Source organism: Corvus hawaiiensis, chromosome 10 (assembly GCF_020740725.1).
Source record: "Corvus hawaiiensis isolate bCorHaw1 chromosome 10, bCorHaw1.pri.cur, whole genome shotgun sequence".
In the NCBI taxonomy this organism is placed as follows: domain Eukaryota; kingdom Metazoa; phylum Chordata; class Aves; order Passeriformes; family Corvidae; genus Corvus; species Corvus hawaiiensis.
In genome coordinates this window covers 18,121,019-18,143,112 of record NC_063222.1, presented here as the reverse complement: position 1 = coordinate 18,143,112, position 22,094 = coordinate 18,121,019, and the positions used below count along the sequence as shown (strand labels likewise).

The 22,094-nt window shown below is 44.8% G+C and overlaps 1 protein-coding gene across 6 annotated transcripts in view; it reads left to right on the top strand.

Annotated features, from left to right (window-relative positions):
- LOC125330721 (LIM domain containing preferred translocation partner in lipoma) overlaps positions 1-22,094 on the top strand; it is a 333,960-nt gene that overhangs the window by 82,087 nt on the left and 229,779 nt on the right. For all 6 annotated transcript variants that reach the window (XM_048314233.1, XM_048314227.1, XM_048314228.1 and 3 more), the window contains one exon: positions 10,944-11,008. The gene's annotated coding sequence lies outside the window, so the exon portion shown is untranslated. The remainder of the gene's footprint in view (positions 1-10,943; positions 11,009-22,094) is intronic.

Below are 22,094 nucleotides of genomic sequence, written 5' to 3'. Positions count from 1 at the left end.
TCTGTTGGCCAACTCTGTGACAGCAGGCCATGACTGTCTCCAGTGAGGTGAACCACAGTCACAGGCAGGTGGATGGGAAGAGCCAAGGGGCAAAGGAGAGAGGGTAAAAATGGTGTTTCTGTCAATGTTTCAGTAAAGCTGAAGTGCAAGCCTGATGTTCATTAGCAATGGTGGATGGTAGCGCTGTGCTTGCTTCCAGCCTGTCCCTAAGAGTGGTTGAATATTTCTGTGCCTGCTGGAGGGGAGCTGGGGAGAGGAGAAGCATTTTACCCTAAACTCCATCTGGAGAGAGCAGCTGAACCAGGGGAAGGAAATTCTGATCCTTCAGCCCTGTGGAATGATAAGAAATTAATTTGTAATCCCCAGGCAGGTTCAGAAATTTTAATCCTCTACCTAGCTGCTGTTTTCTTGCTTTTGAGTGAGAAGCTGGAGAATACTAGCATAAATGAGTTGGATTTCCATCTTTTTACATCTAGTCACTTAAATTTTAAGTACAACATCTTGTGCATGTTCAGGTGCTTGGCCCACATAGTGGCACCTTGAATTGTAAGAATCAAAGTTAAACCCAACTTCCACTTTCCAGAAGAATGGTGCAGTTCCCACTGAAGGATCATGCTGTCCTGAACTCTCTCACAGTTTCTACTTGATGATGTTCTTACCTCCATCATGAACTAAAACATGGTACTAGGTACCCATCTAGAGATAACCATGTTTCAGTGGCAGATGAAATTGCTCCTGGCTCTATGAGTTTGTAAAGCACTTTGGGATCTTCTAGAATGGAAAGTGTTGTTGTTTGTTTGTCTGAGGCAGTATTTTCACCATGTTTTATTTCAATTGCTCCTTTTGTACGTGTTGGTTTTCATTACATCTTCAGATAAAGCTCATATGAAATGGGCTTCTATTTTGTTTTCTCACCAGAGGAGTGATTCATATTCAAATTGAAATGTTGTATTGCTCTAAGCCAACCTTCTCCCCATGTGCTAATGGGAGGAGAGGGAGAAACAGGCATGGACCAAGCAGGATTATTTTTCTCTACTGCATTTAGAAACTTTCCAAATGGTTTACAGGAAGGCATGTGGACTTAACTGCCTGGCAGGGAAGAATCCTGGTCTTGTATGTTTTAAGAATATGAGATGAGCTTGAATCTCGTCAGTTGTCTGTTTAGGCTGCAGATCCATATGCTACCGGCATTGTTCTCCAAAAAACCAGTAAGATAATTTATTATCCCTTTTAAGTTGAGGATTATTTTTGTGCTCCTATATTTTCTCTTTATTCATAACACTAGTTTTAAGAAAGTTACTTGCACTAGTTTTGGGGCACTGACTCCACAGGCACCTTCTGCAGCATGGCCAAAGCCATCATCTCATGGACTCTGATGCTTTGTCCAAGGGAGCTTGTTGCCATCCACGGGAGAGGAAAACTGCACAGTGTAGCAGATGTTTCTGTTCTGGTTAGGAATGGATAGCCCAGGTACTCAAAAATGGAGAGAAGAGATGCTGAGATTCCATCTGGGGTATCGTGTTCAGAGTTGTGTTGCTCTGTCACCTGCAACTCAAAGTGAATGTCACTGTAGATCTTGTGGAGCCTGCTGCCTGTCCCATAAGCACTCAGACTGAGATAATAGTGCATTTAATGGAAATCAATAAAATATAGGTGAATATTCTCACCTTACTTAAAGTGACCTAACTGAGCCTACTGAAGAGGATATTTACCATGTTTTAAACTTAAACCACAGCTCAGTCTATTTCTTTTCTTGGTCCTTCCAAGCTGGGCTAGCACAGGTGAAATGATCCTTCCCCACTCACCCTTTTCATTTTCACAGGGTGTGAAACTATTTGAATGCTCCTAAGGTACCCTCCAGTTTTGACATAAATGAGGAGACAATGACACTTTTAAAGTAACACCTGAGGAGCTGCTGAGCCTTGAAGGATCCGCTGCCTTGGATGGAATATTGGTGACCATGTCCTCTGTGCTGCTGTGAGAGTTCAATTACACCAACAGGCTGAGGGCATTGCAAGGATGGAAAATGTTCTGCATTTCTGTTGGCATAACATAAGAATTTACGTGAAAGTTTTTCCAAGGAGGAAGAAAGAGGAGAGACTGTGACAGATCTTCATAGCTGATGGTAGCTTCATTCACCACAGGAGAGCTGGTGAGACAAATGTGACACCTTGGTTACACGTCACCTAAATACTTTCTGACTTCAGAGCATTTGAGCTGGAATCACTTGCAATTAGCATGGGCTTGGCAGAAACTGGCACTGCTGCTGTTTGTGCAGAAACTGCTTGCACAGTCCAGTTGTGCTGGGGGAAAACTGCTGTTAGCAATTAGCACAGGGGTAGTCTTGAGGTGGTGTCTGTGCAGTGGCTGCTCTTGGAGCAGCTGATGTCCTTGATGGCACAGCAGCAACTCTACAACCAACAGCACAGCTGTTTGTCACCTGTACCCAGTCTGTCACCCAAGCCTATTTGTCATCATAGCCACACATTTTTTAGGCAGCTCTTGGTGTCTGGGAGCTTTAACTGCATTGCTTGTGAGAACCTAGGCATGCACATGGTCCAGGGAGATGTGACCATGGCTCTGCTCTTCACAGTCTGCTTGGATGAGGCAGTTTTCTCAGCTGGCTGTGGTCAGTGTGAGGCTGAGTGCAACCTGTTGTAGGCTCAAATGACCCAGCTGGGAACAATTGCCCAGTTGACACAATAAATTATATCTAAGCCTGTTAAATTAAGTAAATAATGAGGACCACAGGGCACCTGCTGATCCCCATAACCTGTGTTGCTGGAGGTTGGGCAGTGTCTCCTGCCTGCCCCATGGAGCCTGGGAGCTTGTGAGTGGGTGGCGTGGGAACTGGGGACAGCTGAGGATTGGTACAGGGATGCAGAGTTGCTCCTTGGGGCAGAACAAGAAATGTATGATTCTTGGCCCTAGAACGAAGAAAGCAAGACGCTGTGGACTTGTTGCAACCCGTGCAGTCTGCGAATGTTTTCTTTTTGTCAGATGCTGCTGTCACATAAGTTATTTTATTGCCAAAGGGCAGGGAATGAACTAGTGAAGTGGGAGAGAGGGCTGCATGTTGTAGAAATCGGTGCACCAAATGTGCAATGTTTTACTTTCTGCTTTTGCAGTGTTTATTTACTTAAAGGATTTTTTTGGGGGGGAAGGGGGGCAGAAGGGATGGTGGTGTAGGACGTACATCTGTCTCATCCAGGAGGAAGCGCGTGTTCAGATGAGAGGGCATTATGCATACAATGCCTGAAATCAGCCCTTAAAATAGCACACTCCACATCTTAGTAATGTATTGAATATATCTGGATAAGAAACAGTCTGATTGAAGTATTGAGCTTATTGTAGTGTGTCTGCTGTGACTCATCAGGAAATTGAAAGTCTTGAGACAAAACTCACCCCCCTTCAGTCTTTTTGGAAGAGATGGGAATTAGTCTTAGATGGGAGGTAATTAATTGTTCTGTGATTGCCGTAAATAGGTACTGAACAACAAGCTCGTACTGAAGTATTTATATCCTAAGCCCTGTCTTGTGAGCCCAGCTATCCAGAGTCTCCATCAGACAGACACAGTGAAAAAGAAAGTTCTTTGGAATGAGCAGCACTTCCACCTACATGCGTTTAAGCGAGACTGGTTGGAGGTGAGCTGGTAGGCTGCATGCTGTAATAAGCCATTTACTAGGATAATGGCTGTAGGCTACAAATGCTGTTTCTACTTAGTCTGTTTATTCAATGCAAACATTAAAAAAGAAAAAGCTCTCTCCCTCAGTAAAGTCTATAATACTCTTAATCCCCAGTGTACTCCATGAATATTAACTTAGCCAGTGTCATAACACCCCATGGAGGCAGATGATGCATGTGCAGCCTTTTTCATCCACTGGAGAAACTGAGGCAGTGGAAGGACTTTTGGCTTCTGGTTTTGGACTGGGGCAAAAACCTGGGCAACAGCCTGGCTTGATGGTGAGTAGGCACCTGCTGGCTGGTCCTTTGTGGGAGTGTGGGAATTATGACTTTCAAGGTCTAATCCCATAAATTTAGGGTTTCATTTGGAGAGATTTGCTGCCTGCTGTTGCAGGCAGTGCTGCCCTGCTTGCGGAGTCACAGAGGCACAGCTGGCAGAGGTGGATTGTGAGGGGATGTGTATGTGTAGGAATATCTCTGTAGTTTACTGAGTAGCTGTAGCCATTATGTATCTGTCTGACTGCAGGATATTTCTGGGAATCCAGATGTTGAGAAAAGAGGGAAGAGAATCAAGATGATCAAATACCTGTTTAAAAAAACCAGCGCCCAAGGAAAAGGAGCTTGATGGCTTTGTGTTTGTCTGCAGTGAAGTCATGGCAACAGAGAACTCATTTAGCAAAATTAACTGTTTCTCTATCTTACAAAAAAAAATCAAATGAAAATGCTGCAAGGGAACATCCTTTTATCTAAACCAAATGAGTCCATTTGTGCCAAAGCAAAGGAGTCATCCTGGGGAGTTTGCTCCAGAGGGCACATACTTTATTGGTACAGAATGTAACAGTTGTCCCAAAGCCATAACTGTAAAAGCGTGGTGCCTTAGGCGAGCACTTGCAGTAACAGGGAAACCAAACTTAGGTTCTTGCACCTGCATGGTGTTGAAATAGAAGCATGATTTTAAGCTTTTGGTTATTTGGGATTTCAGCTCAGTTAAGATCTGGATGCAGCTTTCAGAAGGACTGTAATCTCTCTGAAGTTCCTTATGGGTAATGCTTAGCTTTGAAATTATGTAGGGACAAAATGCTGATGCTGCATTGGCTTGGATGTACCCAAATACTTGTAAAAAACCAGTTGCCTCTAGGTCCCTTTCACTTTCATTAGACCATAGGCTTCTTTGTGCCCAAGACTCCTTTTCATCTCCTAATTTAAGTAGTATTTGAAATAATTCTCACAGATGCCCCAGAAATGACCCTTCTGTGCTACTTCTGTTTTGACGTTCACTGCCCTTCTCCATGCACAGACCACTCTGTGAAGCAGCACAGGAGATGAAACACACAGTGACTGTATTGGTAGGCATGAAAGTTCACTTTACATCACTGAGAATCTCATATATGGAATTCAGAAATTGTTCATGTTGGTAATGAGCAGGGGCAAGCTCCAGGGAAAATATCATGAACTCAGATGTGTTGCTTGAGGCGCCTGGAAAGTGGTGTTTCTCTTAAGCAGTGTTTTCCAACCAGATTTTACTTTGTGGCTCTCTTGGAGATGGTTTTAGGCAACACCTTATGGTTTCCCTGAAAGTGTCTGACAGCAGAGATGCAGAGCTTTTATCTGTGTGAAGGAGTGCAACAGTTTGGGGGAGACTTATAAGGATGATTCAACTTTGAGATGGCTTCTGTCAAAAATGTTGGGTAAGCTTCAGACTAATTGGAAACCTCCCCTTTCATTGAAATCACAGAATCACGGAATATTTTGATTTGGAAGGGACCCACAAGGCTCACTGAGTCCAAATCTTAAGTCAGTGCTCACCAGGTGAATGTAATCTGTTTTCCATTGGTTCTCATACCTGAATGACACTGGTGCCTTTCTCCTGCAACTTAAACTTCGGTTTAATGAAAGAAATGTGGGAACTGAGAGTAGGCGGATGAATTCTGGTCAGTGAAGGAAAGCCACAATCCTTGTATATCCAGGTAGATAACTCAGATACTGTTTTGGAGGTGATAAGTATAAAAAGCCAATGTTTGAGGGTTCCTTTTGGAAAGCATCTCTTTCAGGAGGGGCCACATGTGAATAGTGGGGCTCTTCATGCTGCTGAACCATGCTTATCAGATGGGTTGCAGAGGCTGGCTGGGGGTCAGTGATGCTTGCCAGCTCAGCCTCAAGCTGGTGTATTTGTAGCAGTGGCCTGTTTCTTTCCACTTGTTTTCTCATCCCCAAGCCTGGACGTAGCCCTTGGTTTAGCTGTTAACAGCGTGGGAGCAGAAGGTCCAGGCTGTAGCAGCCTCCTGGCACAGCCGCACCTGTGGGCTTGGGTATTGCCATCAGGAGAGAGGAGAGCAAGGGGGTGAGGGTGGGAGTGCAAAGCCCAGGTGGTTGCACATCAGATGTTGTCAGAGGCTTTTAAGGAGTAACAACTCACACCTCAGGCTTTCTTTGGTAAGGGATGAGATCCCCAAACCAGAATGTTCACAAGTGAGGCAGCCCCAGCCCTATGGGTTGTCCCAACATGCTTGGAGTGGATAAGCACAGCGGAAAAGCCTGAGGAACTGCTGCCAAACGACTGGGAAGATGCAGCCCACGGTGTCTGTTGTGTCTGAGATCTCTGTAAAGTCTCTCGCATCTCTCCTCAAGTTTAGTTTTCCAGTGGAGGCTGTTGCAGTAATGAGAATGTCTCCCATCTGCTCCTCACATGGCTTGGCACATTTAGCCAGAATATATATATTTTTATTATGGGGTTAGCCAGTGGTAACCATGACAATTAGACTTATCACGCAGCATTTTTTTTCCCTCCTTGAGTCAGTTTGAAATGCTGACAATTAAATGGATACAGTACACTTTAGAGATCCATCAGTCTCTTTGTTGTCTTGACAACCAGAGTATATTTAGAAATGTAACAAGTACATGGAGTTCAATTGCACTTTTGCTAAAACATAGTTTTGTAGCTTGAGAATTTAATCTGTTGTTTGTAGGTCCAGGTGCTTATTTGAGCTATGCCTGACTTTCTCTTTGGTCTCTCTGGGAAGCTCCTACACTGGCTGGTGGAAAGAAGATCCTTGTCAAGCAGGGAGCAAACCTGCACACTGTGTGTGGTAGGGGCTTGGGTGAAGGGCTGGCAGCTGCTCTTTACTTGGGTGCTGGATGTGCTGAGCTGGGTGCTCCTGTGTACTTGTGGTTTGGCTATTGATTTGCAATGCAAGAGGAATGTGTGGGATTGTTGTCCCAGATGTTTGTCCCTGCAGATCCAGCTCAGCAAATGGGGCTGGGGAGCCATCAGCAGCATGTCCAAATAACCCTCTCCTAGATGAGCTGCTCTCAAGGTTCAGTGGCACTTTGGTACAGGAGGGCAGTGCCATGGAGCATGACACTGGCATACTGTGATGGCTCTCCTGCTGCCCCTGAGCTACCTAAGCTTTGGTTGTAACTGGAAGCAACTCTCGGCAGCAGAAGCAATAGCAGGGAGTGTTTTTCCATGTCATTTCTTCTGTTTTGTCTTTGATTTGCTGGGGGTGTGCTTCTTTGATTTTAACAAAATACTACTACTAAATTCTTTTTTGGCTCCTTCCAGTATGAGTGGCAAAATTGAGCTCATCCTCTCCCCGCTGAGCTGGAATAGCAGCATGTGGGCTAGCTGTCTGGAGCTATGGATTTTTAAGGCTGCATCCAGGGCTGGAAGAGAAGAAGGGAATTACGATGGAGTGCACTCTGTGGAGGTCTAAATATGCCTGTCTCCCAGCACTCCTGTGCACACACTGACGGTGGGTGTGTGTGGAGTGTCTGTGTTGCTCTCTGTCCTTTCCCTTTTGAGCCAGGAGAGAGCTGTGGTCAGTGCAGGCACCCGTGGGGGTGTGACAGCCGTACCTGCAAGTGTGGCGATGTGCCAGCCCAGAAGAGCAGCTGGGATGTGTGGCCCCCATCTGCTGTCACCCCACAGCCCAAAGGCTGTGAGATAGGGGCTGGCACCACAGTGCCCTTGTTCCAGTCTTAGCACAGGACCCAGCAGTGCCACTGCCTTGCCCAATGTGCTGGCTTCCGATCTGCGTCTGAACACATGTGGATCAGAGTACTTCCCTGGCTTGAGTGATAAATGAATGAAATAAAAGTCAGATGTGAAAATAGCTCAAATGTTCCCCCCTGACCCAGAGCTGTCCTGGTTAGGGCTGTCCCTTCAGAAGGCTTGAAGGTTGAGGAGCTGCTAAAAGGGACTTCTTTGTGGTGAGGTGTTGATGGCGCTTCGTAATTAGCGCCTGAATCCCATGGCAGAGCCTGGGATGCTTGCGTATTTTCTGCAAAATGCGAAGCGTAACTCTTCCATTTCTCCCTGTCTTAGGCTTGGCTTGTAATTGATTCTTGGCAGTATAATTTGGTCAGGAGAAGTGAAAAAACCCAAACAAAACCAGAATTCTTCTTTATCAGCAAAGCTATGGCAAAGCAGCAACCTGAACAGGAGATTGGTTACAGCAGACGGAGTGGCCTTTTGCTGGAGGGAACCAGTTCATTTGGTGAGATGTTTTAAAGAAGACAGCCGTATGTCCATGGCATGGCTGTAGTGGTGTTCATTCTTGGGCAGAGATCTGTAAAACAGGTCAGGAGTGCTGCTCTGCTCCTGGGGAGCATGGCCAGCACAGGTTTGCCACTGGGATGGTTTATTACAAGGAGGTGAGGAAGGCTCCAGGGAGAGGAGTCCACCCTGAGGTCAGGTATTAGGTACAGTGACAGCCAGCAAAAATAATCTGTATTTCCCTGGCTGCACAACATCTTGTCTATGCACTATACCCAAAATATTAATAAGGCTCAGAGGAGGAGAGAATTGCATGATTTTGCTTCCTTCTTTGCCATGTTTCTTTTTCATTCATTACCTGTCAAATAATGTGGTTGATTTTTGAGTGTGTATGCACAGCTCAGTTTAGTTTTTGTATTTTCTTTCTTCTCTCCATTTTACCAATTTCCCAATGAAAATCCCAAACCATAGCTATATTTCCACTCCAGCTTTGTTTGTGGACTGTTAACATGCCTTGTTGCAGTGTTTAATAGCTTCTGGGGTTTATTCTTAAAGTATAACCACCAAAACCCAATGATCCTAATGACTATTCAAGAGTGCTTTAAACAAGTTATCCCAATCCATCTGACAAGGATAATGGTCTTCTATTAGAAGATACTTAGCTGGAGGTTGGATGAGCTGTAATGTTTATGCATCTGCAGATCTGTAACCAGACAAACTCAGAATAACTCCTTGGATTTCAGTGGAGCTGTATTTGTTTATTACAACTGAGGCTTAGGCAGTGCTTTGGATGCAAATTGCAGCCTCTGTGAAATTAAGTGGGGTTTTGATTTAGTTTCTGGAAGTAGTAATATCAGCAGAGAAGCGAAGAGCTGGGACCCACATAGCCTGAAGTCTGTAACTTTGTGTTGCTCTCTTTCCCTTACTGTCAAGATCAGATTCCCTTGGTTGGGGCTACTAACTAAAATGCAGCTTCTCTTAAGCATCTCCTAAAGGCAGGCAAGAGAGAGTGGAAATGCAGCCTATGTGCATTATACATCTCTCTCTCCACACTTTGCAGAAAATGCCAGTGCTCGGGTTGTTCTCTCTGACTTGTGGTTGGGCTGTTGACCTGGAGCTTGTGCTCTCAACTCCAAAAATGCAAAGGTACTATGCTGAGTTATCTGGCTGTGATGTAGAGAGAGCTGGGATCTCTTTTCTCCCAACTTACCCGTGTCTGTGCAGCAGTCAGGAGACATGGACCACTGCTCATCACCCTCACTGTGTGTGGCATAAGTGATTCACCATGCATTAATTTCTGGTCACATAAGGGGCATCAGTTTAAAGCAGGCTTGAGACATAGGTTCGTGTTAGCTATTTGAAGTCTGAAGTCTGAAAGCAACATCAAACAGGGAGCAGAAAATGTATCATGCACAGAAAAATCTCTGGGATGTGTTTCACCCTTTAAAAAATAATAGTAATAAATTCCAAACTGTTTGCATATGCTGTCTCCTCTGTGGTCAGGACACCTGTCTGCCTCTTTGCTGATACTTGATACAGGCTTACAGCGCTTGCAAAAATGTTAACGTGAATTTTTTGTCATGGCAAATATGAAAAGAATATCCAGTGTCTGTGTGGGCAGGTTCTCCGCAAATTTTTCTCTGCTTTTTGTGCTTCACTGTGGATCTGAAGCAACTGCTAAAATTCTGCTCCCCTTTCTTCACCACAAACCAGGAGGGCAAAGCTGCTGCCCTGCCAGACCTGGTTCTCCTGAGCAAGACAACTGATGGTGGGGCTAATGAGTTTTAGCCTGGCTTTGTTAAAAAAGTAATATATGCAGCTGGCTAGATGTGCCTCTCCTACTTTTTAATGACTTTTAATCCTTGGCTGATCTCAGGAAAATAGGGGTGAGGATGCAATTAAGAGGAGCTGGGGGTCATCTGGTGATGCCAGGAGCATGGTAGTAGGAGACCTGGGGTAGGCTGAGGTGGACCTTTCACTAATCATCCCTAGCATTTTTAAAATTTGCTCATTTCTTCTCCAGGACTGAGATTAAAGGAAATAGAAAACATCAGAGTAAGCTCAGATATCAATAAGCTGGAAGTATTAAAGACTGCTGGTTGAAAAAAGCTTGTGGTAACTTAAAAAAGCTGTGTTTTCTCTTTGATTGGATGTCTTTTGAGGCACCCAGAAAGGAAACCAGGGCTGGAGGTGGAGGTAGGGTTTGCACTGTCCCACCCTGACTCTTTTTCCACAATGGCTGTGTGTTAAATGTGTCCCATCTCTGCTTTGGTGCTCCTTGATGCTCACATGGCAAAGCCACAGTGCTGTGGGAGTGACTCACCCTTGGCCTGAGCAGTGGCTGAGGCTTGGGAAGAAGAGGCCCTTTAAGCATGAGGGGCAGAAGGGCGTCTGGTCAGGCTTTGAAAGAGGCTTTGTTACCTGCAGCCCTTACATCAGTGCCTTTCACCAGTTCTGCAAGTGATTTAAAACAAGTAGCTTCTCTTCCAAAAAAACCTCAGCTACTCCAACACTTGCTCAGATGTAATCTGTGCTGCCAACGTGTGAAAAACCCATATATGGGTCAAAACAGGGACAGACCTACACATGAGTTGTGTCAGAGGGGAGGGAAAAAAGCTATGTTCTGCTCTGTACAGGAGGGTAGCTGGCCTTACATGCCCTTTTGGGGCTGTTTTCTTGGCGACGTGTTACAGCCAGCTTGATTTACTTTCCACTTTTACGATGAGCAAAGTGTTGATTCTGACCTTTCTGTTTGCACCCACAGAAGTCCCTTGGAAGAGCCTGTCTGTACATCTGACCAGGTGCCTGACTGGGCTGCCTTGCTTCCAGGTGAGGAATGGATCAACTCCCAGGGCTTTTGCCAACTGCTGAGTTCAGGGAGAGTGGGAAGACCTTGGTACCATGTTCAGTCATTCAGCAACTGATGGGCATTTCTCCGAAGCCTGGGGTGGTGGGAGGCCAGCCTGCCCAGGAGACTTTAGGTGGTTTTACTGTTTCTGGGTCCAAGTTTGGAATGAGCAAACATGCAGGCCCTTCTGCAAATGGGAATGTTGCATGGGAACAATTGCTTGGTCCTGTGGGTCATGTTGCTTTGACCTCTTTTTTGAACAAAGCTTTCCTGCTTGTGGAACTGAAGTCGTTCCCCATCCATGACGTGGCTCTCTGCAGGCTGTAGATGCTCCCAGCTGGTGATGGAGACCTGGCTGTGCTTTTAGGTGAATCTAACTGTGTTTCATTGAACAAATAGAAATTAATGTGAGGAACAAATTAATTAATTCTTCAGAATTGCCAGTTCTGTCAAATTCACTGGAGATACTTAGCTGTGACTTAAGGATCACCATGATGAACCACCCCAAAGTATTGTAGGAGTCCCTTGCTAGATTATGTGTAGGACATAAACTGTGCTTTGTGCTCATCCCATGATATAATGGTTTGATTGCAGGAAGGGTAAGATTGCAGAACAGGACCAGTGTCAAGGCAGTGGGTCTGTCCTCAAGGCTCTCTCAGTTGTGCCACCTCAGGAGAAAGAAGGGTGCTGGAGGTGCTGCAAAGTTGTGGCAGCTGGGGGAAGAAAGCATGGTGTGCAGCCCTGCTGAGAAGTGGATAATGAAAGAACCACTACCCTGGTGGTTTTGACCAGTGGAGATTGTTTATTCACTGTGATGATACCTGACTTTAGGACCATGAGATGTCTGTGTGGCAGGGCAAAATCAGGAACAGTGAATCTTCACTCTCTTGTGTCACTGAATTTGATTGCACTTTCATTCTTCTCTTTTGATACGCAATGTACATCCCTCCTTTGTTCCTTTACCCTCTTCTTGGGTCTAATTTTTGTGGTGGTTTTTTTTTTTTGTGTGTGTGTAAATTACGTCTAGCGGGAGATGAGATTTCAGTATCCTATTTACTGCAAACAGTTGGGGCCATTAATAAATGTTGACAGACAAAGACAGACCAGGGATTAATAAGTAGAGGACAGGAGATTAATAGGAAGAACGTAGAATCTGGTTCAAGGCCTGATCTTCCCAGTTGCTGGGCTATGGAAGATTAATGGCAGCTCTTCTGTTAGTCTCACTCTTTCTGTGGTATCTTTCCTGGCTAAGTTTAATAAACCATCCCAGTGGGTTGCTATAAATATGAAATCTAGGAAGAAGCCCATAGTTACATTAACTAAATATGCCCTTTTGTTAACTAAATGAGACAGTATTAGTTTTGCTTTCCAGTCAGCGCTTGAGCAACAACATCAATGCGTTTGTGAGTGCTGAGGTCAGATTTTCAGGTGCTTACAGCTCCTCTCAAGACAGAAACATATCATAAAATGTATCTTGCCAAGCAAACTGTGTCTGACAAATTGGTTTTTTACTCTGTGTCCTGTGCAAGAGATTGATTTCTCTTCTCTTGACTGAGTTTTCAGCTTCATTTCTGTGAAAAATTGAGCTCTTGACCTGTTGCATCTGGTCTCTCATTAGGTTTGGTGTGAGATTAGATCATTGCAAGAAAACACTAACTTTGTAAAGAGCATTCCTGCTTAAATTTGTGGGAGAACTGTAGAACATGGGACAGCGTCACAGAAAGTTTTATTGTGATAGAAGGGTGCATGCTGTTCTGAGTATCCTCTAATAGAATGTCAGCCTCAAATGCTTTCTTTTAGGCTGGAACTGAGTCAAGCACTCCTGTGGTCTTTTGACCTCTGCCCTCGGGTATTTTCCATAGTTTCCACAAAGATGATCCCCAACCTTTGGTGCATAATATATATATATATATATAGGTATGTGTATGGCCATGTTGGGAAGGAAGCAGCTGTGTCTCTATAACAGTGAGCGTGATGCAGCTGGGACTAACATCACAACTTCATGCAGCAATAGCTGAATTTCTTTTCCAGGGAACAAAGCCTATGCACTGCTTTGGTGGCCCTGTAACAAAGCTTTTCCCCTCTCATCTGCTCTTGCATGCAGTGCCCTTGGCTTTTCAGAAGTTAATTGATTTGTCTATATTATGATTCTCTCTTTAATTTTATTTGTGTAAAGAAGAACACACGCTAATCTTTCTCCAGAGAAATGTTTTGCATTGCTCCTCTTTGAACGTTGGCCCTGGGTCTGCTGCTTCTTAATGAGTCTTTAACTAAACGGCTACGGTTCCCACATGCTCCAGCCTTGACACACACATACTTGTACACCCACGTGCCTGCTCCCAGTTGAACTGAGCCTGCCCGCTCCCCTCGCCCACCCGCTGCTTTGGATTTCTCGTCGGCAAGGCAGCACCTCCCTGGGAAGCCCTGCGTGTGAGAGGGGCTTTATACCTGCACAGAGAGATAGACTTGAGCTCAAATGAGCCCCCCTGTGAATTGGAAGGGCTGTAACCTCTTTACCACCCTGTCCTCCCACCCCCTGGCTTGTTTAAAGTGAGTCTCCAGGAGCGTGGATTCCTGTGGGCTGCGCTGCCCGGGGCAAGGACCCGAGTGAGCGCTGAGCACTGAGCTGAGCACCCGATGCTGAATTACTGTCTGGAATGCCACTGGCTGCCAGATCCTTGATAGTTTGTTTTTAATGAAGATTCCTCCTGTAATTCCTAGAATATCTTGCAGTGCAAAAAAAAATGAGCGGTGTGTGTATTTTGCTGTGGGCTGAATTTTTTCCTGCTCTTCACAGTTCCCTCCGTGAACAGAGAGGAGGAGGAGGAGGGGGAAGCATCTGACTGCTTTTTCTTGTTGTTGTTTTTGTTTTTCTACTTGACTTCTGTGAAATATGTGGCGATCAATCGCTCACGACTAACAAAATGTTTTTGTTTCTCCTTGCAAAAGCATATGGGAACTGCAGGAAAAGCATATGGGCGTTTTTAGGAAAACATATTGGTGAATGGACAAATTATAGTGGTGCCAATATGTTTTGGATGTCTGGCTAGACCACTACTACTACCACACTTGCTGGCATGCAGACATATCCACAAGATTTCCAGCACATGAGTGGTGTGTAGCTGCTCCTGGGGAAAGGCAGGCTGTGCTAGATCAAGCCTCTGTTGAAACAGTGCTGTGATCCATCGTCGGGGTGCGTGACAGCCTCATCATATCCCGGGGTAGGCTCCGGGCTCGTGTTTATGGCAGTGTATCCAGTCTGTCAGTAGACTGAGCCCAGAGCTCCACTTGCAGCTGGGTGCAAGCAATGATAATGGTAACCATTTTTCTTTCCAAAGCACTGGACTGCAGTTCTCCTAACACCTGAGCTTCTTGTAAACAGCTAGGCAGCCTCTGGTTTTCCTCTGCTGCTCTAGCAAGATCTTTGTGTTAGCTTGGGCTATTATTTTTTAATTTCTCCATCAAGTGGTTTGCTTTTCAGGAAATGCAGAACACTGGCAGTATTGTTTCTGGTCCCAGTACTGTTTGCCCTGATACTGGACATCCAGGGAAAGGGATACATAAGCAGGGAGGAACTTGGCAGGGAGCTATAAGGGGATTAAGTTGTCTTGGCTGGTGGGTTCTAGTGGCTCATAGCATCCCTACAGTGTGAGCTGCCCTGCTGTGGACCCCTGTCCACGAAGTCCTTGGTAGCTCCGATGGGGCAGCCCTTGCTGCCCACCCTGGTAGTGAGGGACTGCTGCTTCTGGCTGGGATGGGCACAGCCACACTGGGCTGCAGAAGGGGGTGAAAACACATGGCTAAAGACTGAGGGGATAAGCAAGATGCACACTTGGGCAGTCATTTGGAGGTTGCATTGTTTATCTTGGTTTTGAACCTGCACTCAGATATTCTGAGTGGTAATTCGGCACCTTTTAGAGCTCTTCCTCTTATTCCAGCTTGAGGATGATTTGCTGGTGAGTAATTTTGCATTATTCAAAGTAGCCACTTTCCTTATAGCTCTTTTGTTCTGAGAGACAATTCCCTATTTTATTATGCAAACAGTACATTAAGATCCTTGTGGGCCTAAGTTCCCAACAGTGCTTGAGATGACGGCAGAGAAGTAGGTTATTTCAGAAATCATGATTCTCTCCTCTAGAAGCTTTCTTGGAGTTCTGCTTTAACTGCTTTTGATACTATATGTGCTTAAAAAAAAAAGCTAAAAAAATCCAGTACTTCCTAAATGTTATAGAGCTCAAAAAATACACTGTATGCCTTGTCACAATATTTAATACAGAGTGCTATTTACAGTAATGAATCAAAATGTCAGTTTTTAAAATATGAACTGTCAGAGTGTTCCTACTTTGCAGAAAACTTTGATATGACAGTTTGTTAATCATATGACTATTACATCAAATGTGTCTAAGAGTACTTGTGCTCAACTAAGTCTTTTTTTATTCTTTTCCCCTCCCTTTTCCCTGTTAATTCTGGCAAGGTAGTTTGACTAAATGCACTCTGATTAGAGGTCAGAAGAATCCAGAGCTGAATGCTTTTGTTTATGGACAGAAGGGAGGTGTCGGTGTCTGTGTTCTTGCTGGTCATGGTCACCTACTCTTAGGTACAGTCTGGTTTGGATCATGTCTCCCTTGTGAGCGTAGTCGAGCAGTGCTGATGCCTCTGGGGTAACTGCATTTGGGGCAGCTGGGCTAAAATTGTCTCTTGAGTAATAAAAAGCTGTCTTGTACAGTAGCATTTCTAATCCCTGTAGCTTTAGCATGAAGGCACAAGTGAAATAAAGAACTCGAGGCTGCCTGTGCATCCTCAATGAGCTGAAGGGCTGGTTGTGCAGGGCAGGGCTGGTGTTGCTACTTGAGGAGGAGGCAGGGGGCTGGGGATGCAAAGGTCCTCTCCCAAAGAAAGCCTTTGAATACTCTGGACCCAGGTCAAGGAGTGGGTTTGGGCCCTGATTTCCCTTCCATTAATTTAGACCAAAATACTTAGGATTTTTTATTCTTTTGTTTGCTTATCTGCAAAATGGGAGTAATTAATTGATATTAGTTAACTCACAAGTCTCCTTAAAGCCGATTAGTCAAACAACTGCACTTCTGGCAAAGACAAGGGAGAGCTTATGTAGATAATCGTGCTTTAGAAAACAGCCTCTGGAAGGAGCAGAGGGTTCAGCATGCTAATGTGAGGATTGGAGGCCAGAGAGGAGTCCCAGGTGTAGCAGAGTCGCGTACCTCTGCCCAGAATGTCTTTGTGCCACATCGCCTGAGGCTTCAGATGAATTCTTATTGCTTGTTAAAACTCTCAGTTACCATTGCGTAGGTCTTACAAGTGCAATATTTCTGAGTTGGAGTTGGCCCAGCACAGCTATGGGAATACGAGGAGTCTAAAAAGGCAAAAGCTGTGTGTCAGCAGTCTAGAAAAGAGGAGTGTGGGCAGTGCAAGACGGTAAATCTTAGAATCAAAAAGTCTTAGAAAGGTTTAGGGTGGAAGGGAACTTTGAAGACCCTTTAGTTTGAATTCCCCTGCCATGGGCAGGGACACCTTCCACTAGATCAAGTTGTTCCAAGCCCAGTCCAACCTGGTTTTGAACACTCCCAGTAATGGTGCATCCACAGTTTCTCTGGGCAACTCATTCTGGTGTCTTATCATAAAAAATTTATTTCTAAGACCAAATCAGATGGTCTTGATTGTGGGTGTTTCTGGAGGCCTGATTAACTTGGAATTTCATCTGGGCTTGTCTATTAAATAACAACCTCAACACTTTCACTAATGCTACTGAAGACATGATAAGAACTTGTTTTTCAGGGGTGTGGTCACATATTTAAGTGCACTTTTGAGCAGCTCTGGTGTGTGGAAGGCCCAGGTAAAGGCGCTGCACACATCTGAAGTCACGCTGAGGCCCACTGGGTCTCACTGCTGGAAGGAGATCTGGGAAGATGAGGGCAGTGCTTAGCATTTGTCACATTAATATCCTGCTGATAGAGGAGGCGAGGAAAAAACAGGGAAAGAAAGCAGGGGAAGGAGGTGCTGGTGAGCGAGGCGACGACAGCAGGAGAGACTTTGCTGGTGGTGGTGCCTGGTGTGGACTACCAGGAAGCCTGAGAGAAGCTGTCGTGTGAACCGGTCCCAAAAGGGCTCTTACACAAACACTGGGGTGCAGAGGGCCTGCCAGCAGCAAGGGCTGCTGGTGAGGTGTGTGTGAAGGCATCACTTTTCAAACCATGTCTTTGTCACCTCCATTGGGCCAGTGCTGCTGCGTTTCTCATCCCACAGAAGAACATTGATTATTACTCAATTTTCATTTTAAACAAACCACGTTGTTAGTGTGATGATTTTTCTTTTATTATCGTTAGTGCAATGGATGGAAAAGGAGCTCTAACAGATGTATGATTAGCAGGGCATGAAATTAAAAATGTTTGTGTACAAGGAAAAGGTTGTTTACTACCAAATTCCTCATTTGAAAATGAAGTGATACTAAGATTGGCCGTGCGATTCTGCAGCAGGCCTTCACTCCCTTTCCATCCTTCCCCAGCAGTGTCGGCTGAAAAGTAACAATATTTTTACTGTTAGTTCTGTTAAAAAATAACACAACTGAAAAGTCAGTACCTGCCTTTGGAGGCAGATTATTTAAAGAGGTTGTTCTCCTGCTCTGGCACTGATGGAGTCGATTCAAGAAAATATTTTGACTGATGTTTAAGCCCCACTGATTAGACTGAATTGAATATTTTATATTGAAATTAATTTGGGTGGAAAATAAGGTTCTGATTGAATAATTCTGAGTGTGGGGCGTGTACCTGGGTGAATAGTACTTGTTGCCAAAATGTTGAAAAATTCATATTTGGAGTTGCTGCTGCTGCTGCAGCATATGCAAAGTGGGGTGAAGGTTGGTATGTGGTACTCAGTTCTTTCCCCCTCTTTGTGGGTCAGTCTTGTAGTGGTTTTGCACGGGAATGGTTTCGGGTAGAAAGCCATCAGCTCTTAGATTTTTGTTGTAGAAGTGTGATGGTTTATCCCCACATAAAATTTCTGTCCTTTTTAATTTTTTTCCCCCTGTGATAATTAAATTTTTAGTTTGAGAAAAATGATTTTTTTTCTTAGGAGCTTTGCCTGTGATGCGCAATTCTCGAGTACAGCTGATCATCTTTGATTTTTTTTAAGTATCATAGAATCATAGAATATGCTGAGTTGGAAGGGTGGATCAGGATCATTGGGCCTAAGTCCTGGCCCTGCACAGGACACCCCAAGAATCACATCATGTGCCTGAGAGTGAATTTTGAAAGAGTTAGGTTAAAAAGTGTGCATCAGAAACACTTCACTTGTGTTATGCTGTTGAGATGAGCCTGGTCCTACCTAGGACTGAACATTTCCCAGGTACTTTGAATTTCTCACCTATCTCATTCTTTGTCCTCTAAAATCTTTGTGGCCAAGTTCAAGGCTGATGCTGGTTGAAGCCTGTTGGGCTGCTCCTGTGTAACCCTTCACCTGGGTGAGTGTGTGCAGGACCCAGACCCGAGGCATCATTGTGATGGATTCTGCCCACTGAGCCTGGATGGCATTGAGGACAAAATAGGAAGAGGTCTAAGAGATTGTTCCTGCGCTCTGGGAACAATTGAGACAGAAAATTGCTTCCAGGATTTCTTCACTTTTCCACAGAGAATAATCAGCCTGTGTAATTCTCTGCCACAGGAAATACTGCCTGAATCTGTTACTCAAGGACAGTGAACAAAGTTCAGATAGCAGCCTGAATACCGAAGGTGCTGCAGAGGAGGGACTGTCCTTAACTCAGGGGGTTTTTTGGCGTAGTGTCATTTTTTTTCTGTATATGTCATGGGATGTCACAATGGTGCAACTAATACGACAGATAATTGAATACTGGCTTAGATAGCCAGCGTGTTCTGGTGCACAGTTAGACTTTGGTGCCCTAAACAAGAAGACAAATTTGTATGCTGAGGTTGTAAATGGAGTTTTGCTTAGCCTGGTGCTCAGGTTCTACACCAGAGATTGTGGGGGAGCCTGGAGCAATTCCAGTGAGGTGATGGGTGTCTGGTAATTGCAGTCCTGCTCTTGGCTCATTTTAATCTTTCCTTTGTAAACGTGAGCAAATCACTTCTTCTGCACCTTTATTTGTTAATGTGGAGGATGGGGCAGCACTTGGGCTACTTGCTGGGTTTCATGTTATGTTTCTAATAAGGCCTTTCAACCATGTGTTTTATTCCAACTTTTAAGGGAAATTATTTAAATTTTTTGAGTGAGAGTAGTTGTGGCCAAATCACTGTGTGAGCATTATACCTGCTGGGCTCTGAAATTTGATTCCTAAATTTCCATGAGCGGGTCATACTGGGCCAAAGGATCTTGAACTGCTAGAATAGAAAGGAGTAAAACAGAATGGAGTTGGTGTTTGGTTATGGGCTTTGGATGTCATTGTTCCTGACTGTTCATCTGGCTAATGTTTGCTTTTGTGTAGTATTTGTCTGTGTCTGCGCTTCTGTGCACATGGGGAAAAGGAGGACAAATATCACTGGGGTGGATTAGCATTAAAAAATAGTTAACTGATCAAAGCCATAAAGCTTGTCCAAGTGAATTCTTCAGAGAAATAGTTTTGAATTTCCCAAGCAGCCGCAGGCCATAAAAGCGAAGCGCTATCGTTCAGAGATGCAAAAAATCCCGTTCTGTTGAAGTGTTGGACCTATTTGTTCCCTTTTAGGAGGGGATTCAAAATGTTTTCTTAATTTTCTTCTGAACAGCTCGCTGCTATCCATCATGAGCCTTTGGCAGCTCTGCTCCCCCTCAGTTTTAACCCTCCACTGAGATCGCTATATCTGTACTTAGAATTTTGGACGCTTTTGGCTCTGTGCCCTTTGTGGTGGGACAGCTCTTACAGGGCACACCTTGTCTTCGAGCTCAAAATGTTGTAAAGGAGGGGCTAAATGTTGTTCCCAGTGCCTTGGTGGAGGTGACAGGGAAGGTGGGATGCAGATGGAGAGTGATGCCTGGGAAGGTTTTCCACACTTCTGAAAGGATGTTAGGGGAACCCTGTTCCTGATGCCACATTCTGTCTTGTTACTGGTGCTGCCCCAGCAGGAGCACCAGCCCCACCGGGTCTGCAGAGCATGTGGGACAAAGCAGGAGGGAATTTCATTTCTCTCACATGGACGAAAGAAAGCACTTTGTTTGACTGCTCTAAGTTATTGAAGGCTCATACTGAAGGTTAAGCAACCAGCCTCTGGGAATTGGACACATAAATTGGCTTTATGCTTATGGAAGTCTCTTTCACAGTGTTTTGCTTTGTCGCTTCTCCTTAAGATGTACAAAAGAATGAAGTGCTGGTGTATGGTCCATACACAGGGTGTTTGGATGGCACAGTCATTAATAGGAATGAAAATTACACCGTGGTGGCTCAGAGCTTGCCAAGAAAAAAAGAAAGGAAAAACTCTCAGAAGACATAAAGTGCTTTGTAGCTGGAAGTGCTTGTTGCCCTGCAAGGACTCAGCTGTCCTTTTCAGTCCCAGTCTTCTATTATTGAAAATATTTTGCTGCCTAATACCTACTAGCTTTTTAATACTGCTTAATTGTATGCACACCCCCCCAAAAGAAAGCCACACATTTTTCTGCTCTTGTTCAGCTTTAGGGCCCCCAGGGAGGGTGTTAATGGCTGTGTCCCGGTTGCCTTTCAGGCAGAGAATTCCACTTTTACTTTTCTTCTGAAACTTGGAGTTTCATTCTCCAGATAACCAAATTTTAATATAAACACATTTAAAATGCATGTGTGTGTATACATATATATGTATATATATAAAAATTATCTTTTTGTAATGCTGAGTCCTAAGTATATTCTGGTAGAAACTGAGGTCATCTTTGTAACAGGTGGGCAGTGCGTGGAGAGAAAAGCTGTGTCTAAGGGACAGGACTGCAGCTTTTGGAAAGGGATTAGATGTTTGCATAAGCGTGGGCATGGAATTCATGTGTGCCATGTATACACATCCTTGGTTTCTGTGGTAGAGCAGAGGTGATTTGCCCACATAGCAGGGCCATTTGCTAGGGTGAAGTCATCAGTGTTCAGTTCCTGAAGCAATAGAGGTGCATCCGTATACAGGATAGTGCAAAGTAAAAAGGAAGCTCATCCCTCTCCTCCAAGATTGTACTTTGGCCTCTTGTACAGGCCACATCTTACCCTCAGATGGGAGCAGTGCTCAGCTATTGATGATATGAGGAGAAATTGAATCTGAAGCCCGGGGCCCTTCTGCACAGGGAAACCATTGCAAAACAAAGCCAGGGTGTGAATTTAAAGTGCAATAGCTGTTCTGAGCGTACTTCTCATGTGGGCAGTCTTATTCTGCTCTGAGAGGGCCTTTGTGCAGTTCTGCTTCATCCAGTGCCAAAGGCACTCTCAGTGCAGAAAGAAGAATGCCCACACAGGGAGCGGATAGCTTTTCCAGGCTATTTCACCATGCTGAAGAGTCCCAGGAGATGCCATGTTTCCATGTCCCCATGAATGTTGCAGGAGCTTACCCTTCGTTCAGCTCACTCTCCACTCAAGCTTTCACAGAAGAGCTTTGTGGTGGGTGTGTGGCAGAGCTGTGTTTTCTGGACCCTGCCAGGTGCAGTGTGCATCACTCATTTGCCTGAAGCTTTGGGGCTGATCTTGGGGATCCCTGAGGATTTTGGTCTTGTCTGGGCGTTCCTGGTGTTGCAGTTCGGCATTTTCCATCAGGGCCATTGCCTCTTGTGGTGTGTCCAGGCTGCTGGAAAGATGTCCTGTGAGAATGTTCATGTGTTGTTCCTTTTCCTGTGAAATTGCCAAGCAAACCTGTGCACTGGGTATGATCGTTATCTGAACGCTGTTGAACAGGGAAAAAAACCCCATCTGTTCTACAAAGAGGCAGTGTAAAGAGCAGGCTTTGTGACTAAATAAATTCACATCTGTTTAGCAGAACCATCAAATGGCGAGCAGAGGGGCCTAATGTGAATCACATGTTGAAACCACAAGTATGAGTGAGATGAGCTGCAAAAGAGAGAGCCTGGAAGTGTTGATCCATGTGAGCAACTGTTGGTTTCTCTCCTTATTCTTTCCCTCTACCA